The sequence below is a fragment of the Camelus bactrianus genome, chromosome 12 (genome assembly GCF_048773025.1).
Source record: "Camelus bactrianus isolate YW-2024 breed Bactrian camel chromosome 12, ASM4877302v1, whole genome shotgun sequence".
Classification (NCBI taxonomy): domain Eukaryota; kingdom Metazoa; phylum Chordata; class Mammalia; order Artiodactyla; family Camelidae; genus Camelus; species Camelus bactrianus.
Genome location: NC_133550.1, coordinates 48,557,915 through 48,579,436, shown reverse-complemented (window position 1 = coordinate 48,579,436; position 21,522 = coordinate 48,557,915). Strand labels below are relative to the sequence as shown.

Sequence of the window (21,522 nt, the reverse complement as noted above, 5' to 3'; positions counted from 1 at the left end):
ACAACTGCAGCAAATTCAGCATAGAAGGCCATGTCACATGTATAGTCCAAAATATGGCTTGCAAATTTTCAACTGCTTTGGTTTTCTTGTTTTGAAATGGGGTTTTCTTCTACATTTATTTTCTTGTCCTTCGATAAATTGAACTAAGACAGTTTGTGAAAGGCTACAGCTTTTTGCATACACTGCTACCAAGTTCCTTTCAAATGCCACCTCACTTTTCTTGATGGTAGACTATCTCTCAGGGTCTGATGTGTAGCCCCAACCTCTAGCTGTACGTTGAAGGGGAGGAACTGGTGTTGCATAGAGGATTACAGGGATCTCAAAGTCAGTATTCCAAAACAGGCAGGATACAATGAGGGAGTGAGAGAGGGAATGGGGTCATAGATAAAATACTAGAGCTGTGAGTTCAGTGATGACTAAAATCTGACCCAGTCCCTGCCCACCTAGAGCTTACAGTCAAGTTTTATAAAATACATTAATCAAATAATCATACAGCAAAGGAAACGTACATGGTGCCTTGATAGTTTGCAGCTGGGGGCTGAACTGAGAGTCCTGAGAAGGCCTCCCCGATAAAGTGATGTTTGAAATCTGATGGATGAAAGGGAATTAAGTGGGCAAGGGAGCCCAGGCCTTCCCTGGCTGCCCAGCAGCAGGAAAGAGACTCTCATGGCTCATTTTAGTAAATAAAAGAAGTCTAGTGTTATTGGAACAGAGGAAAAAGAAAGTGTGATTGAAACAGAGCCTGGAAAAAAGGTGGAATGACACTATAAAGAGCCTTGTGAATCCAGGAGAAAGATTTCAGTCTTGAACCACAAGAAAGCACTACATAGATTTGTGTCTTTATAAAGATGCAAAGTGGTGACATTAAAAGATTTACGTTTTGATAGATCACTCTGGCTGTACTTGGAGCACTATTCTGCTTACTTCTCAACTGTCTGCCCTTTTTGGAGCCCAGAGTTGTTTCTGCAGAGGATTAAAGCAAATTACTCTTCCATCACACTGAATACATCAGAGTACATAGTGACTTGTTTTTCACATCTATACTGAATTTAAGGTATTTATTCCCGCCTCTTATGCCCAAAGCTGTTTAAATTACCATGGAAATGGTTTGTCTACCGTCATACCATCATAGTAACAAATCTTAACTGGCAGGCTTCTCTTGGTAATGCGTCCCTCTGGAATTTATTAAATTAAATTTATATTTTCTTTCTAAAAAAATAGAAATGCATATATTTATTCTGACACCTGCTTGATTATTGCATTTAATTATATGCAAAGTCCCAGTCAATAAACAGGCATTTATATGTATAGTAATTTTAAATTGTATTGCTATGACATTTGCACTGTTTTTTGAGATGTATCTTAATACATAAAAATGAGATATAGATAATATTATCCATGGTCAGTAACACACAAGATTTTTTTCTAAGATAAATGTGATTTATTAAGGCATCAATTCAAAGTAATGTATCATACTTTAATATAGAGCATTATCCTCTGCTCATATTAAACTCCTCTGAGCGATATTATTTCAGTAATCCATTATCACTTCCCCCCAACAAATCTTGGTGAAATAAAGTCAAAAATTGTATAATTTATGTGACTAGAAAATTAATAAATAAGCTAAGGAAACATGTCAGAAAAAACACAATTAATTCTAGAACACTTTTTTCACTGATCCTCTACTTATAAGCTGAAGACATTTGAAGTAAAATAAAGCACTGACTGTCCTGTCTGGACAAGTCTTGCCAATCTGTCATATATCTACATCCCAGATGCCGTTTGTCATTTCTCCCCTCAGTCTGTGGAAGATCTAAAAATACAAAAAGACTTTCTAAGAATAGTAGTATTAATATCTTGAAACAGCCACACTATTTTTAAGTGTTGTTTTCCATTGCTCTTTTCTGATAAAACTAGCTCCATACTCCCACCCAGTGGGATACCTTCACAGAAGGATTTAAGAAGGAAGAGGAGAAAGGGGGGGGGGGGCGGGGAGAAGAGAAGAATAATAAGAGAACTAGAGGAAGAGGAGGATGAAGGGAAAGAAAAAGAAAAAATACCTTTTCCTTTTAAATCTCACAGTTGGAAAACCTGGTTTTCCAACTTTACCTTTACCTTTGACCCCCCCCCCAATGCCATTTTCCCACTGCTAAGCTATACTCAAAAATGTCTCACCTCTGTTTAGCAAAATGTGATCTTGCTATGTGCATGAAACCTGGGAATACAAATATGTCTGATTAACAATGCTAATCCAGTGTTGCTTTTGACAATATTTCATTGTAATTCAGCCATCTAGAAAGATGTATATTTGAAGCTCCAATTGAATGCTGCTTGAAAATTGGAGGATGAGAATGAGGCCATTTTAGTGCCTTCATATTTTAAATTTTTTCAGGGGCATTATTTTAAATGGATTCAGAAGTTTTTCATATAGGAAGATATGTGAAGTAAAATAATTTGTATAATTTTCCCCATTAGAGGCAATTTAAGTGAATTTCCAGAATTGGCAAATCTGTAAATACCATCAATCATTTATTCAACAAATATTTGTTGATCATCTACCAGGTGGTGAGAACTGAGGGTGTGAAGATGATGAAGAGTGTGCTGCCCTCACAGTGTCCTTTATTGTGAGGACACAGCATACAAATAACAGAATATAATGTCAGGTAGCGATAAACAGCTGAAGAAAGTTAAAGCATGTTAAGGAAACATGAATAAGTTATCTAAGGAATAGCTGTCTGAGGAAGTGACATTTGAGCAAGAAACAAAATGGCATAGAAGACTAAGATGCTGTTGAAGATCATTCCAGAATGAAAGAATACAATGGAAAGGGCTGTGAGGTGGGCATGTGTCTAAATAATGTCACAACACTGCACTCTTGTCAAGTAAGCATATAAGACCTAAATACTATCAAACATTTTGAAAGAAGTCTGATTTGTATAAAACGTAATTGTTCCGACTTAACCAAAACTTGGAGAACCATTCATATTCTCCTAATAAATGTAAACAGCAAGAATTCAGTTTTATTTCAATTACTGTAAGATAGTTATGAATTTTCTTGGCCACGTCTCTGGATATGCAAATTAGAATTTTTATTTTTCTATAACTCACCTTCATCTCCATTTTAAATCAACATTTTACCTGATGGAAAAACATAGTCATATTCAATTCCAAGTCAGTTATTTCAGACCTTCTCCCCGAATGACATGAATTCGAGAAGGCTTACACAACACCATGACAGAGAGGTAGAGGTTGGAGGTAGAGGTAAGAAATAGGAATGTTTTATTTTCTCATCTATTAAAGTTCATATCCTGCTGGGTCTTTTGATATGTTCCTTTTGTTACACTGGCAACTGCTGAGGGATTCTGCCTTCTCACTGGGTCAACAACAGCATAAGCTATGGTTGTTTTCTGCTCTGCAGCACTGTCATCACCACAAGATCCTTTAGGTCCTCATCATTCTCATCCCCAAAAGAAAAACAGTGGCTACTTCCTGTATCCCTTGAGAGCTTATATAAATACAAGATGCACCTTCAAGTCAACTTTAAAAGGAAGGTGTAGGGTCTAGCCTAGCTGTTAGCGTTTTCTTGATTGGCTTCGGCTGCAGTAAGCTGCTTTGCCTGGGGTCACATGCATTGCTGGGTGGTCCACACCCAATGATAGAGCAAGGTGTGGGGATAGAGGCTCAGCCATTTCAGACAGCCTAGGAAACTGGCAATTCTTGTTCCAAAGCTTCCCATGAGGTTGGTCAAGGCTGTATCATGGTTGGACTTCTTCTATCCTATCCTGCTTTTCTCCCTCTTCCTTTTAAAGATGTTACACCCCTAATAAACATCTTGCACCCAAACTCCATCTTAGCGTCTGCTTCTGGAGAGCCTCCCTTGTAAAAAGGCTTAATTACATCAATTGAATGAGTCTACCGCACACTCTTTTGCCCAGGCACATGATACAATTGTTCCAGTTCTATTTTCCCACACCATGGTCATCAGAGGGACGTACCATTCTGCCACCCAGGTAACCCGGTAGAAAGTCCCCTTTTATTTCACATCTCCAGACCTAGTGTGGGGTGTTGATCTTGTACCACTCAGCTTGGAACTACGCCCAGAACAGGAGGCAAAGCGTGCGGGTCTTTCATTCATTCTTGGGAGTTTCTTTCTTCTCCAACTCTTCTATCCCTCGGAACTGCAACTATAAAAACTGATAAAAATTAAGTTAGCAAGAGTTCTCCCACATATGTGGTCTGATGTCTGGATCGTAGCTTTTTGTCTAAGTATAACAGTAAAAATTCATCCTTTTTCCTCTATTCCAGAACAACTCACTCCTCGCCCCAGTCACCCAATGATGGATAAATCATGTTTAGCATCTTGAGCTAAAGGGAAGGGGAAGGTCATAGAGTAAAAGTAAATTCAAGACAAAAGAAATATATGTTTCCAATGAGACCCAACCCACATCCCTTTGGGCCAGGCACAGGACCCACCTCTGACCAGTCCAAGCCCTTCCCTGGGTGTTTTAGTAACTGGAGCAGAATGTGGGACAAAGGATTTTTACTATCTAATAACTAAGTTGCAAGAAGCACTAAAAGCTGCTAGGAGTCATGTACAACCCTCCCCTGCTCCTGGACAAAGAGTTCATTTGCATGACAAAATACAGAGGAAAAGGCAAGAAACAAAACCATCCTCTTGATATTCAAGACCCTGAATCAGTATCTATGGACCCCAGAATTGTCCTATTCCTGCCTTCCTGAAGCTGATGTTTAGCTCCACCTTGGACTCTAAAAACTTTCCCAGAATCCTTCCAATGTTTTTTTTTTTCCATAAATTGATATAAGTGGGGTTCATTATATGCAATCAAAATAATACACCTTATAAAAATACATTGGAACACTTGTATATCCAGTGATGACCTTTGGCCTATGAAATGTACCCACAATTTGTCGAGGGTTGTTGTCCCCACTCACCACACACACACACACACACACACAGAGGCTTCTAGGCCAAGGAATAATCTGCTCTCTGAATGACAACTTAGTCAACTAAATATACTCACATGCTCTCAACTCAAAAATTCATTTCTGCCTGTTAATCTAGGTCCATTTGTCTAGGTCAGCATCATTTGCATATAAGATCTGAGCAAGATGTACTTAATTGACTAGTGTTGAGTGTCATATCTAGTTCCTTAAGGGAGTCCAAATACATCTGAAAAAAATTAGCATTATAGTAATTCACTTACCTATGAGAGCATTCAATGATTCCCAAAATCTCTGGTTTTTATTATTGGTTCTTATTTCTCATCTTTGACATCACCCAGTCCTTTTCACACATCCTCTGAATAAGAATTCATCATTTCAGTGATTCCTGATAGCATAATATATTCTCCAGTGTCTGTAATTTAAATTTCACTTTGAAAACTTTCTCAGCTGCTTGTGATTGAGATTGATGGACCTAAATGACCATGGATGCTGTGGAGGCCCAGAGGAACTCTAAATTTTGGCTCCTGTTCCTCTGCATGTGATTCTTAAAGGAGCTCAGTCCCACAGAACACAACTATCTGCTCCATGTGGATAATAAAACCTCAAGAACCACATTTAAGATGGGATGTCTTTACCAAGAGGGCAGAGATATGTCACAGTATAAAAAATGCAACCTATTGCCACAGCTTAAAACTTCATAAATTGTGTAGTGAAGTGGTGACAAAGATGACAATTGCTGGTCTTTGTGTATCTCAACTCCAAGATTATTGATAAACCTAGAAATCTAACCTAAAACCTAGATATCTAAGCCAGATAGCGAACTTGAAAGCAAGAATGTCAGATTGTGCTGGAAGTACTAATCCCTAAAAATAGTCTCTGCCCTATTTCTGAACAAGGAATTCACCCTCATTCAGTCTACCTTGAACCTCACCTTTCCTCATGTAGCAACAATACAAACTGATCTAGCTGTCCAGCTGATTTGCTGATATTCACACTACTTCCTCTTTGCACCCATAAACATATTCCGTTATTGGAATTCTTCAGTATGTGCATCTCTGTCCATAAGTCCTTTCCATGAAGGCCCATGGACACCTATTCTAGTGATGCCATAGCCTTACCTGGAGCCATTAACACATCCCACAATATCTGTCTGGATTTTTCCTCACTCATATTTGCCATCTGGTATTTCAGTAAGTACTAAGTGTGATGTCCATGCCTGAAAGAAAGACTACCCTGAAAAATTTCAAGGCTCTTCCTACTCTTCATGCCAACATACATGGCACAACCATAGGGGAACGTATGAGTGAATTTAATCGCCTTTGTACCAGTATCATCATCAAGGATTCTTTCCACAAAATGACCCATTTGATTTGACCCATTTAAAAGTAGTCACCATAGTCAAAATTTTCTGTACTCAGTATGATAGACCTGAATACACAGCCTCACAAAGTAGATAATTAAAATTATAGGACATAGCCATTTTCTATTTGTGAAAGGCTCTCATAAGTAACCCCAAATTAAAGCTTCCCTGTAACAGCATAATGCCTATAATTTCTACCCTGTACTAGGCACATAAATAATAGCCACTGTAAATGATAATAGCCATAGCAGTTATAATTTGAATATTCAACAGATATTTACTAATTGCCTACAATATATCATGCTAGAATATAGAGAATCAGTAATGAGGAAATAATTTGGGTGTCTACTTTCATGGAATTTAGAGACTAGCAAGAATGACCAATAAACTATCAAGTATAAATAAATGCTATTTTAGTGACATGATAGAGGAAATAAGAAGTATAGGATGCTATAAGAACATGTAATGGAAATACATGTTCTGGGGAGGGAGAGTCAAGACAAACTCCTTGGAGGAAGTGATGCTTAAACTCAATCCTGAAAAATTAGACAATCATCAGTTGGGAGTTGGGATGAAGGAGAGAGATGAGAAAAAATCTGTGTTTTTCTCAGGGGAGGGGAAGGGGAGGGATCAGTGGGGTAAAAAGGGTGGAGGTGAAAACAAAATGACAAACTTGAAAAGGTTAAGGAAATTAATTCTAGCTGCGTGAAAACACTGCATGGAAAGAGAGAACTGGATGGGCAAGGAGGGAGCAAATAATGAAATTCAGTGAAAGACATGCTAAGAGAATTAGAATTTTTACCAAGAGCAGTGGGAAGTCACTAAAGGGTTTTTAGGCAATGGCATAGTAAGATTTGTGATTTAGAAAGAATGGCATGGATACAATGTGGAAAATGTGCTATAAGAACTCAGAACTTTCCTTATCACTGCCATAACAAACTCTACTGCTTTTAGAATCCACTTTCTACTTTCCATGAGTGTAGGTGCATTTCTTGCAATATGGTAAACTGGAAAATCTATAAGCCCTCAAACTGCAAAATCCATAAGCACATTGGATAAATATAAGAAACATTTTTAAATACATGGTAGGTCAGAAGAAAGCATCAACATTTCAAGGAAATTTGAAAAAAGTAAAGAGTAATTCAAAAGTTAAGAGTGAACTAAAATCCAGAACTGTAAATACCATAAATACCAAGTTGGTGGGATGCATAGGTGAAGTGTACTGTTGCTCTAACCAAGGGCCTGATGGATTACCTGCCTTGAACTCTTGACCCTCCCCTGTAAAACTAGGATCCTCAAAGGGGACACCTTCACACAACACGGTAGGCTATAAAAATGCACCCACCAGAGGGAAGTGAAAAGGTAGCACATCTGTTCTTCTAGTCTGGTTCTGTGAGCGAGAGGAAAAGAAATCTCTGCTAAGAATTTGTAACCATAGTCCTGACCTCAGTCAAGTTTGGTGTTTGAATTCCCACAGGATGCTGAATCCAAATCTCGAAAGCTTGAAATTAATATAAAATGTTGGCCAGTGGCTAATAAATCTTTAAGACTCTTGATAGCATTAAATGAAAAAGTCATTCTTAAAGGATACACCCTAAACCCAGGCAATAAAAGACAGCCTGCAGAGGATAAGCAGTCCAAAGTTAGAAAGAATGTAAAGAAATCATCCACTGAGAGCAAGAATCAGCAGATACTATAAACAGCAGGTAAGACCTTCAAGACTTCAGAACAATCTTATATAAAATACTAAGTGTATTTAAGTGATTTAGTATATATAGAAGGGAATGAAAAACCTAAATAAAAATAGCAAATACAATCAGAAAAATCCAGGCAGATTTGAAAAAGAACCAAATAGAAGTTTTAGAAATTAAAAATTTAATCAAGAGTAAAAACAGAAAATTAAATGAAGCTGAAAACATGATTAGTGAATTGTTAGGCAGTGTTGAGAAAATTACCAAGAAAGCAATGACTATATAGAAGAATAATGATTAATTTAGGGGATATAAAATCTGTAGGTGGAATAGAAAATCTAAAGGTGGAACTAACAACATTTGATCACAATGACATGGAAAACATGATAAGAGTTAAGAAAGAGAAAGCATTCCAAGTCAGTTATATTGGTTGGAAAGGGAGCAGCAATTCTAATTTTTTAAAATTTGCTTAAATATATTTGTTTAAATATTAAGGGTAACAAAAGAAATAGATAATCTCATTTCAATGGAAATACATAATTTCCAAATGAATAAAGAGATTAAAAGACAAATTCTGTCAATCCAATAGAACACATAAGAAGGAAAATACAAGCACAGGAAAAACATCATTAAATAAAATGGTCAAGATAGATAAAAATTGATAATAATTACATAAGCATAAATGTAATTTTTAAATCCCTAAGACATATGGACCCCAAACAATTGCGGGTAAAAGGATAGGAGAAAAAAAAAAGATAACAAATACTATCAAATACTACTAGTAGCAAATTCTAATCAAAAGAAAACTAGCATAAGACAAAACAATTTACAGACAAAAGAAAAAATATGTGAAAGTGTTATTAGACATAAAGAGTAATGGTATGATAAAAGGAAAGGTTCACCAGGAAGATGTTATAGTTATACAATAACTTGTGTGTACCTAGTAACATAACTTCAAAGCACTCTAAGTTCTCATTTTTATTGTCACAACAGACTCATGAACTGAGCATTACGATTATGTACATTTTACAAATGGAGAAACTTAGGTGCAAAGAGGTAGGTAATTTGCCCAGAATCACACATCTAATACATGACAGAGCTGGGATCCACCCATTTCTACCACAGTCATTCAAGATTCAAAAGGTCATAGAAAACATAGAGTTGAAAGCAGTTCAGCTCCTACAGCAGTGCTCTCCACTTCGCAGGCACTTTAGTGTTGCCTATTTAATCTTAAATATACTACAAGGTCTTTGAGTTCACAAGCCATGCCTTAGAATTTTCTGCTGCATCCAGAGCACCTTATACAATCTATTATTCATAAAATACATATGACTCTTCCAGCCAGTGTCTGACAGAAAGTAGGTAATCAATAAATGTTAGCTCTCTGGACCTCAGAATGGGGTGGTAGGAATGAGTTTTGGAAGTCAGGCAGACAGGCTTGAATACCACCTCTCCTACTCTTAGCTATGTGACATAGGTCAGTTTTCTCAGTGTCTTTGAAATGTACTTATCTCATCAGTTAACAGTCATACAATAACACCCACCTTAGCACTACAAGCATTTAGTGAAAACAGTGTGTGAATAGACACTGACACATAGTAGGAGCTCATTTAATATTACTTATACTTTCCCTCCATTAGATAATTGATTTTATATGGTCTTGATCCTAGAGTTTTTCATTAGTCAGGGTTCTCCAGAGAAACAGAACTAAAGGAGGCTGAGAAGTTCCACAAGCTGGAGAGCCAAGAGGCCGGCGGTGCAGCTCAGTGGCTGGAGAGCTGGAGAGCTGATTATGTAAGACCTGAGAGCCAGGAGCATGAAGGGCAGAAATCAGTGTTCCAGCTCAAGTGAGGCAGAGAAAGACTGAATTCAACCTTCCTGTGCCTTTTTTTATTCAAATCGAGCCCCCAGTGGATTGGAGGACGTCCACCCACACTGGAAAAGGCCATCCACTTGACTCAGTTCACTAATTCAAGTGCTGATTTCTTCCAGAAGCATCCTCACAGACACACCCAGAAATAATGTTTAACCAGCTGCCTGGGCATCCTGTGGCCCAGTCATGCTGACACATAAAATTAACCATCACAAGTTTATTACAGACATTAGACCCAGAGTCAAAAAAAGTCCTGCGCTTGACTCTTTCTGAGTGTGAAATGTGAAACATAGCTCTCATCAACAGTGCAGTCTCAGAACATCAGTAACAGTCCATTAACACCAAAACGATTTTCTGAAATACAATTTTAATGGACAGGGTCTAAATTCAGAATGAATGAAAATAGTTATTGTGACCACTACGTTTTAGCAAACTGAAGCTCCTTAGATGGACAATAATAAGCAACTCACACAGAAAACAAGTGCTTCAGAAACATTAGAGGAATAGAATGCAAGAGGATGACTCAAACAGGTAGAGCACCATGCAGCCAGGTGAAGACCACAGCACCAGAAAGTTCTCCCTGGTGTGCTGTGGTCAGAAACCGAGTTACCCCTGTGTAAGTGTGTTTTAATTAGGGACATTCAGGCAGACAGTGAATATAAAATTAGGTTGTCAACACTACAAATAGCAACTTGTTTGAATAATAAGAAAAAAAGCACATATTTTCAAACTGGATTCCTTTAAGTCAGACTTCCCACAGCAAGACCACAGATTTACAGATTTTATTCTGAAAGAATAAACAATCCTTGTAATGAAAGAGGAGAGTCCTCAGGCACTGAGCCTTCTGACCTCTTTACCTTCAGCCAGATCCAAGGGGTAAACCAGAATCTATGAAATTTATTTGTATAGTGTTTGTGTCTGATACATCTTTACTGCCAGCACCTGGCATCATAGGTAGAAGGATGGTTGCTTCAGTATATGAGTGAATTAGTCTAATCATGTTAAAAATAAACATCTATACTCAAACCATTTGAAACTCAAGTCCAACATTAACTCATGTTTAACAAAGGAAAATATCTTAGAATCCATCAAGCCAGTTGGTTTATCAGCCTTGTGTTGGTGTCTGAAGGTTCTGTTTCTCTCTGATTTATCACAGATGCCAATCCTCCCTTTTAAAATATACTTCCACCAAAGTATAAGAAAAAAATTCTTATTTATGGAACTCCTGGCTCGATGGTACTTGAAAATCTCTCTCCTAGAACCCAATAACAAGGTGTTTTTTTGTTCACAACTTGCAAAGGTTGCTATGCAACCATATCGTGCCACAGAATATAGGCATGTGGATTGAAGTGTTAGAATAAAATCAGTTGAATCAGTTGAATGTGTATATGTGTATGTAGGCAAATACTGTACAAATTATCAAACAGTAATAAGCTGTAAGTACAAAGCAGTTTCTCTGTGAGGGGAAAAAAAAGTGAGCCAGAAGCAGCAGATTTTCTAGTTAGAATCTTACAAAGTTCTTACAGTTAATTAGACCTGTCTTTTAATTTGATCACTCAAACTGCAGCATAGGCGTAAGGCAAAAAGGAAAGAACAGTGGGTGGACAGTTAGCAGCTAAATTGGGCAGGCAGCACACACCAGTATAACTCTTTTCTTTTTCCATTGTGGGTGGGAAGAATATAAGAATATATAGAACCAGAGTTTGGGGCTAAACCATGTGTGACAGTCATTGTAACAAGATGGAATTCATGATATTCAGAACCTCACATTCTTAGTCAAGCAAAGTGTAAGGATGCACTTAAAAATATGTAGGTCTGTCACGGCAGAAGCAAAACGGAGGTGTCCAAATGGAAGTTTTTTCTCTCCTACTGAAATAGTCTCCCCCAAATACCCCAAAGCTGTATGGACTAAAAAAGATCTTTTTAAGTCTTTCTCACTTGGGAAAGTAGTAGTATAAATGAAATTGTTTCCCCAAAATCTGGTTGGGCAATTGCACTGCCTTTATCATTGCCCTTCAGCTAAAGACCGCCGGAAACATCTATAATTGAATAAGTTGGGTTTATTATTCACTCATGAAGCAAAGGGGGAAGAAGCATGGGGAAATGTGGGCCATCTCAGGAAGAGGGTGGTAGAAAGAGCCTATAAGAGGATTGGGCTTTGGCTGGGTGCTTTCGAGGAGAGTCTAAGAAAGTAGAGGTTCACCCTAGATGCTGTCAGAAAGCAGGGACAATTCTGTGGTTGGGTATCTCAGTAAAGCCCATCTATATGGACATCCCATCAAAGAAAGGCTCCTGCTGTAATTGGTAATAAAGTAGCGGTCCCTTATGTCACCCAGGAGAGGGGGATGCTTGCTGTTTTGTAAATAACACAGAGATCTTGTTTTTATATGTGCTTAAAAAGTCATGAGGTGGCCTTGTTTTGTCACACTCTGTTGCGGTCTCAGAGTGGCCTTGTCTGATCTGGGGGTTTGATGAGTTGGTGTTTGATTCTTTCTGTCCAATGGGAGAATCACCAGCTGTAAGTACCAGGCCAGCACCAAGTAATTCTGAAACTTAGAGCTGTGTCACAACAGTTTCCCAATGTCAGGGGCTACTTTTTTCTTTCTCACCTCTGAATGTTTTGGAATAAATTTTTTGCTTAATTGTGAAATTAGAAGGTACACATGAACTAAGGTTGAGATCTTTGGGTACCATGTTGGATTTACTACATGAAGTAAAAGGTTTACTGCCACACATTATATGATCTTCTTTTATTCACATTATGATGGATCTGTTTTCTCTGAAAATCAACACAATTTCCTCTGCTCAGTAACCAGGCTGCCCATAAATACAAGTGACACACTCCTACTGATTAAATTACTATAAAGTTGACATTTATGTAGTCCTTATTTACAGAAGAGCTTTATATCATCCTGTCCATTATTCTTCACAAAAAGAAGACTATGGAAGACCTAAAGAGCACAGAAAGCTTTCTGAAAGGCATAGAGTAGTGGGGCCAGAACATGAAGTCATCTTCTGAACTGAGCATCCATTCCTAGTGTGTTCACCCTTAAATTTGTACAAACACTAAACAGCATGGCAGCTGAGAGCAGCTCTGAGACCAGGCGACTTCCATGCGTTCCCTGTTCTGCCACTTATTACCTTTGTGATCTTGAGAAATTTGTTTCACCTCTCTGTGCCTCCGTTTTCGCATAGTGTGAGCTAGATACTATGAAAAGAAGGTTTTTTTCATAGCATCTAGCTCATAGATTTGTTTCAAAGATTAAACAAGTCAGTACATGAAAAGAGTTTAAAACAGTGCAGACATATCATCAGCATTTATTAATTGTTAGCTATGGTTCAAGTACCTCAGAATGCAACTGAATTGGAGATTTGGCCATTGAAGAGTTAGTTAAATTAAAATGAGGCCATGAGGGTGAACCCTAATCCCATCTGAATGGAGCCCTTATAAGAAGAGGAAATTTGGACATTCAGAGAAACATCAGGGCTGTGTGTGCCAAGAAAAAAATAACTAGATGAGGACATAGCCAGAACGTGGCCATCTGCAAGGCAAGGAGAGAGGTCTCAGAAGAAATCAAACCTACTGACACTTTGATCTTGGACTTCTAGCCTCCAGAGCTTGAGAAAATAAATTTCTATTGTTTAAGTCACCAGCCTGTGAGATTTTGTTATGGCAGCCTAGTAAACTAATGTTAGCCATTACTGGTGGTGGAACAATCCCAACAAATTTCGGTGGCCAGCTCATAACATTTGTACACAAAGATATAGATGAGATGCTGAAAAAGACCACAAAGTTACTTTTTGGACATTTAAAAATAGCTTAAATCTTCTCTTAGATTTTTTTTAACTGTTGATTTTTTTTAAGCTTCTCATAAAAATCTTTCTTCCTATCCTCACTGATACTGCCTTATATATCACTGTATATAAAAGCATACATTTATTGTTTCATGCATTTTAATTAGTGTGTGATAAAATCCACAAAGTGAGGACATAAGGAGATCAGTTAAAGATGAATGGAAAGATGATAAAGCCATAAATAAGTCTGTAACTAAGCTGTAAATGAGAGCCAGACCATGGCCAGTCACCAGGAAAAGATCCTTCTGTTAGTGCTTTCATTTTGCAAATTAGCGAGATCCGGTAAAGAGATTCTTGTTAGTGTCAGGAGAGGCTGTGCTAGAGCAGGGCTTGCAGCTACCCACAGCACATACCTTAAGACACTCCCCAGCAGAGACCTTTATGTCTACTCTGGAAGTAGAAAGTTAGTCCATGCAGGAATTGGGAATGGTCAACCAGTTCTGACAACAAGAACGCTCCTCCACTACTGGCATATCTAAGAACAATTACTTCCCATGAAGCCTCTCAATCATGCAATCCTAAGTCACCTAAAACAAGCTCAGCTTCTCCACAAGTCTGCAAATCTCTTTATCCCTTGCTTTTCTTTGCTAATCTTCTAACCCTTCTTCCCTCAAGCTGTTGACTCTACTATTTCCAGTATTTCCACTGTACATTCTAGCACGTCACTCCATTACCATTTATGGGAAAAAAAAAAGAACTTGGAGTCAGAGGAACCAAGTTTGAGAACTGGCAGCTTCATGAAATCATCTAAGCTAACTATTCCTTCTATTTCTTATCTTATTCCTCCATAAAATCAGGGAGTGTTGGCCAGAAAATAACTTAAGAACAGAAATATATTGAATGGGGAAAATACAAAAAATAATAAACATTGTATAGAAAAACATATTAAATATATGGTATACAAAAATGTAAATGCAATATATATTACAAATATATATAGGAAAATATAAATTGTATATATTAAAAAGGCATAAAGTCATTAATTTCATATCTTCATCGGAATCTGTGTAAATCATCAGAGATTAAAAAAAAACAAAAACAAAGAAAGAAAATGTGTAGACCATGGAATACTTTGGATTCTTCTACTTGCAAGAGTAAGGCTAGCCAAAAACAAACATGAAAATCAGTCAAGTTGAGCTAAACGTCTCTTGCAAAATTGTGATGTACAGAAGCCGCTCCTGGTTGTCCTGGCAATAGATACCAACCCTACTCCTAGCTATGGCAATAGCATTAAAATAAGAAAAAGTGCAAATAAATACAGCAAGCATTTATTAGAATTAGATCCATGAAAGGATGATGAAAGAACTGGGGAGGAGTGTGAAAAAGATTGTATCACCAAGACTGATGTCATTATGGGGTAGGATATGACCCATGGATAAACAGACTAACTTGAACCCATGAACTTGAGAAAACTTCTGGACCTATTCCTTCCCTCACTGTTATTTAGGCTGGGCTGCTAAAATAAAAGTAATTAACAATAATTGAGTAGTATTAAAAAGACAAAAATGTATTGTTCTCTCAACTGATAGACTGAAAGCGCAGTCCAGGTCAGAAAGCTGCTTTGCTCCACATGTTCATTCAGAAACCCAGGTTCCTTCCTTCATGTTCCTCCACCATTCCTTAGTGCCTCATCTTTATCGTATGATTAAATTTGGGTCACTGTTACAATAAAATTGCATCTGACTAACATGCATAAGAGACTGTGGTGGGACCTACCGTGGACCAGGTCCAGAAGTGGCACACATCACTTCCATTCGCATGTGTTAGAGAAAATTTAGCCACATGACTATACCTAACTTGGAAATAGAACTAGTTGAAAAGTTGAGGGGTCTAAGGGGTAGAGAATGGAATCTGCCTCAATATCAAGGCCACATCATGATAAAATAACAAAAGAAAGATAAATGGGAGTTAAAGATGTATCTAACTTGGATTTTTTTAGTTGTCAGTGTCTTTTTCTTTCTCATTGAATAAAGTAGGTATAATATAAAAAATGTCTAACAATAGCTAATTCATACAAAGTATTCTCAGAATTCCCTAACAGCAATATAGAGCATATTCAAATTCTTTAGGGGAAAATGAGTAATACAGTGTAAATCATCACCATATGTTGTCTGGGATATTTAATTGAAACAAATTTTGTAATTATTTTATCTTTTCTAATCATGAAAAATGTAATTCAAAATCTGTTTTATGCAATTCTGAATCACTTTAAATCCTGTTCTCATTTTTCACATTGCAATAGCGGGAATCCAAAAGAAAACTTTTCATTTAATAAATTCAGTTCAAGATAATACATTTATGTGGTAACCTAGGTAATAGTTGCCATAGGTCTAGAATGCATAATCAGTTTAACATTATATTCATAATTGGTGCTATACTATAGCATCTGATTACTATTTTACATAAAGTCATAAACAAATGTCTTAATCTTTATGTTACCTATCAGTACCAAATATGCCTATTTATTATACCACTGTCAACATTTCAAGTGCCAATTTAAAATTTGTTCTTCCTTGCCTATTCTCCTCAAGATCAAGAATTTTGCAAAATTTCCTAATTGTGTATATGTATGTGTATTGATGTTAAAGTTGCTAACAGCTATACAACTGAAATTCTGTAAAAATTAAGTATGTTTCTATGCTAAGAATATATACAGAACATATAAAAATATTTTCATATAAAATTCATTTCTACTAATGTGAAGGAAAAACTGGGCTGGTCTAACAAGATAACTCATAAGTCTAGGAATGTGAAGGAGAGGCTGGGCTGGGCTAACAAGTCTAAGTATTGGAATACTGATCTGAGTTCTGCTGGACTAACTTGTAAATCTAAGTTAATTAGTGTTGGTTTGCTGTTTATGTTTTTTTTCTAGCCAGCTGGGTTTTCAAAGATACATATCTGGCTTTGGAATGTTGGTTTGCTGCCTCCCTGCCTCCACCTTTGTGATGATAATGCTGCTAAAGCTGTTCCATGCCTATTGGCCGAATACCCCAAGCTTGTACTTTACCCTATAAAACCTCATGTGCACGTCTTGGAGGTGCTCAGAGCTTCGGAGTAGAAGCCCCTCTGAGCCCGCCAGCGTAATACATCTGAGTACTCCAACCCTCCGAGTGGTGCTTGTTTCTTGACTGGCCTGTCGTTTCCGTAACACTAATTAGGTCAACTCTCCTATTATTTAATTATTTAAAATTATTTAACTAACCACTATCTAGAAAAATAGAATATTTGGCCTTAACTTACATGTGTAATTCTTAGATCTTTACTGGGTTGTAATTCATTCTGAAGTCCTTTAAAGTTTTGATTGGCGTTATCGGAGAATAGGTTCTTGCCTTGTTCAGGGAAGAATTCAAGAGCAGGCATAGTAAAGTGAAAGCAAGTTTATTTAAAAAGATACACACCCCATAGACAGAGTATAGGCCATCTCAGAAGGCAAGAGACAGAGGAACACAAGGTGCAGAGTGTTAGTTTTTATGGGCTTGGTAATTTCATTTGCTAGTGAGTGAGAGGATTATTCCAACTACTTTGGGGAAGGAGCAAGGATTTCCTGGAAACTTTTTGATCTTTTATGGACAGCCTGTGGGTGTGCCATGAGGCTCAAGGTCTACTGGAAGTTGAGTATTCTGGCATCTTGGTTGAGATGATGCAGGAAAACGGATGTGGGTCATGAGAAGGGCCAAGTCCCAGGTCTCGGTTGAGCCCCTGGGGCGTGCCCTGCCAGGTGTGGGCCCTTGGCTTTGCACAGGAAAGAATTCATGTGCGAGCCACCGTTGAGTAAAGGTACATTTATTTAGAGAGATACACACTGCATAGAGTGTAAGGCAAAAGAAAGGCAAGGAAAGAGGTGTAGGAATTGGGTGCTCAGGTTAAAGTAAAATTAGGTACACACTCCATAGACACAGTGTGGGCCATCTCCAAAGGGGAGAGAGAGCGCAAAGGGCCACTAGGCGTGGTGGTGTCACTTTTTATGGTCTCAGTAGCTTCACACGCCTACAGGTGGGTTCAATCCATCTGCCCTGGGGAAGAAGCTGTGATTCCCAGGAATTGGGCCACCGCCCATTCTTTGGCCTTTTGTGGTTAGCCGTGGGGCTGTCATGGTGCCTGCGGGCATGTTATTTGATCACCACGCTGTTACAATGAGCATATAATGAAGCTCAAGGTCTACTAGAAGTCAAACCTCTTAATCCTTAAGGCCAACCTGGAGGTGAATCTTCTACCATTTTGGTGTTAAATTGCTGTCATTCTTTGAGTGGTTGTGCCCTGTACCCTTCCCTCCTGTCTCATAACAACTTAGTGTCACACCAGGCAAAAATGATTGCCTCTTTTAAGCTGTTTGGTAATTTTAAACGAAGAAGTAGCATTACACAGCAGAGTAAGCAAGAGCCTAATGTCAGACTTGCAATCAAATTCCATATCTGAAAGTAGCTATTTTGATTTTGAGCAAGTTACCTGAAACGCAGCCTCAATTTTTCATTTTTCACAGGATCATTTTCAGTATTAAATGTTGTCATGTATGTGGAAACAATCTAATAATAATGGCATGTGTGAGCCTGTAACAATTACTATAACTTAACTACCAGTTAATTTTTCCTTTACTTGGTTAATTATAGATGTAGAAATGTATATTAGATGCTGCTCCAAACAAAATATTTATGTAATTTATATTGATATATTTAGCTCTTGGCATCTAGGGTAGTAACTTTTTCATTAGCAAAATTCATCCAACTCTTTTTACCAAACAGTATTTATAAAGAGTTTAGCACTACCTATAGTCAAAAACTTTAGCAGTAGAACTTGACTAGCTTCATCAACTGACTCAACTGTATTTCAGATCTCTCATTTAGTGAGAGAAAAAAATATATAGTCCAAAGAATACAATATATTGTGCCTTTTAAAAAATAATGTCTTCTAGGGATAAAATGTAAACACACACACACACACACACCCCTTTGCATTGCTTCTTTTTTCTCAAGTTCCAATTCCCTTTTTCTTAACCTTGCTTTCAAAGAAGGCTTTCCTCCCTGCTGTGAATGTAATGAAACTGCTCCTGTCAAGGTCACCCATTGATTTCCATTTTACCATTTCCAAAAGTCAACACCCAGTTTTCATCTTACTTGACCTCTCAGCAGCATTTGACACAGTTGAGCATCTTCCCTTTGAAAAAAAACAAACAGCTCTGGCTTCCCAGGACACCACATGTCCTGGTGTTCTTCCTTGCACAGTCTGACTGCGCGTCTTCTGTCTCCTTTACTACCTGTTCCTCTTTATGTCTACCTTTGAATTGTGGAGTACCTTGGGACTCAATCAAAGGCATACTTCTCTATATGCACTCACTTCCAAAGGTGATGTTAGTCATTCTCATTGTTATAAATTTCACCTATACTCTTATGACTCCCAAATTTAATCTCCACTCAGCTTCTCTGAGCTTCATGATAATCTTAAACTCTTTACATGTCAACTAGGAATCTAAAATACACTTTTTAAATTTTTTAATTTTAATTTATAATTTTTTAATCAATTCTAACATACACATAGTTTTATTATTTTAACATCACTGAAATAAGGATATGTCTTACAACCAGTAACATGTTAGCTTAACTGCTGACAGTTTTTTTTTTTTTTCCCTTCATTAGTGGTACAAAAATAACGGTGTGTCTTACAATCAATAGCATCTTAGATTTGACCAAATTGACCCCAGGATTATCCGAGAAAATCTAGGAAAAGCAATCTGTTTTTGTCTTGTTCAATATACAGGTTCAAAGAGTGTAGTGGTCAGTTTTGTCAATTTGGCTGAACTCTAGTCCTCAGTTATTTAATCAAACACTAATCTAGGTATTTCTGTAAAGGTATTTTGTAGATATGGTTAACATCTACAATCAACTGACGCTTTTTAAATTAAAGTATGGCTAGTTATGTGTTAGTTTCTGGTGTATAATAGTGCTTCAGTCATATATATATGTGTGTGTATATATATATTCTTTTTCATTATAGGTTATTATAGCTATTGAATATAATTCCCTGTGCTATATAGTAGGACCTTGTTGCTTATCTATTTTGTATATAGTAGTTTGTATCTGCTAATCCCAAACTCCCAATTTCCCCTCCCTCTCCCCCAACCCCTGCCGCTTTCCCCTTCGTAACCATAAGTTTATTTTCTATGTGAGTCTGTTTCTGTTTCATGATTTTTTTAGATTCCACATGTAAGCGATGCCCTATGATATTTGTCTTTCTCTGTCTGACTTATTTCACTTAGTATGATAATCTCTAGATCCATCCATGTTGCTGCAAATGGCATTATTTTATTTTTTTTCATGGCTGAGTACAACTTCTTTGTCCAAACATCTGTCAACGGACATTTAGGTTGCTTCCATGTCTTCAGCCACACAGACTTGTTGCCATGTTAGGATCTTCTCACTGCTGAACCCTATCCTGGAATATCCTTACCCCAGATCATCAAAAGGATTGAAACTAACTTCCAAATCTCTTCTCAATTATTATCTTATCAATGGCCTTCCTCACTATGCTATTTAAAATAAACCTCCCACTATTTCTTCTTATTCTGTTTTTATCTACAAAAATGTGAACAAAGAGATACTCCTTTCAGACCTTCCTCTGAGAAAGATTTGTTGCCCAGAAGTGAGGAGGGGGGTTAACTAACAACCCCACTACTAACTCCTTCAGAGCCTGCCTCAGTTTTGAGTGCAGGTGACACTCTTCTCTGGGTGACCTCAGCCAATGTGTCAATGTGAAGGAAAAGCTGGGCTGGTCTAACAAGATAACTCACAGGTCTAGGAATGTGAAGGAGAGGCTGGGCTGGGCTAACAAGTCTAAGTATTGGAATACTGATCTGAGTTCTGCTGGACTAACTTGTAAATCTAAGTTAATTAGTGTTGGTTTGCTGTTTATGTTTTTTTTCTAGCCAGCTGGGTTTTCAAAGATACATATCTGGCTTTGGAATGTTGGTTTGCTGCCTCCCTGCCTCCACCTTTGTGATGATAATGCTGCTAAAGCTGTTCCATGCCTATTGGCCGAATACCCCAAGCTTGTACTTTACCCTATAAAACCTCATGTGCACGTCTTGGAGGTGCTCAGAGCTTCGGAGCAGAAGCCCCTCTGAGCCCGCCAGCGTAATACATCTGAGTACTCCAACCCTCCGAGTGGTGCTTGTTTCTTGACTGGCCTGTCTTTTCCGTAACAGATACAAGGACCCAGCCATTTCTAATGAGAACTCTTTGCTCTGGAGTGCCGTACTGGACTGGTGGGAATACTGTCAAGGGCAGCAGCATAGTTGACCTCTGCCCAATCCTGCTTCCCCCCTTTTCTTTTCACTAATGTTAGTCCCCAGTAAACCTTTTCACTCCTACGTCCATTTCAGTGTCTACTTTCTAGAGAACCCAAGAGACACAGCAAATTATATCATCTACTTATTTATTTATTGTATCTCTCCCTCAATAGAATTTAAGTTCTATAATAGGCAGTGAGTTTGTCTTCTCAACTGTGTATTCCCAGAGCTCAAGATAGAATCTAGGTTAAGGTAGGTACTCAGCAATTAATTATGACTAAAGAATGACTTCAAATGAGTTAATTCCCTGATACGTAAACAATATTATAGCACCATTAATAAAATATAAATAAAAGAGGAAAAATACCAACCACAATTTTGCAACTCCAATAAATCAAATCTTTAAACTCTGTTTCTTTTTCTTTAGCTACACCCTTACAAAATTATTTAGTTATATAATTTTAGTCACAGCATCACAGATACAATTTTTATTCTATTA

The 21,522-nt window shown here is 37.6% G+C and overlaps 1 long non-coding RNA gene across 1 annotated transcript in view; it reads right to left on the bottom strand.

Annotated features, from left to right (window-relative positions):
- LOC123617993 (uncharacterized) overlaps positions 1 to 19,824 on the bottom strand; it is a 30,903-nt gene extending 11,079 nt beyond the window's left edge. Inside the window, exon 1 of the long non-coding RNA XR_006726320.2 lies at positions 3,996 to 19,824. This is a non-coding gene — a long non-coding RNA (uncharacterized LOC123617993). The remainder of the gene's footprint in view (positions 1 to 3,995) is intronic.
- Positions 19,825 to 21,522: the final 1,698 nt, after the last annotated feature.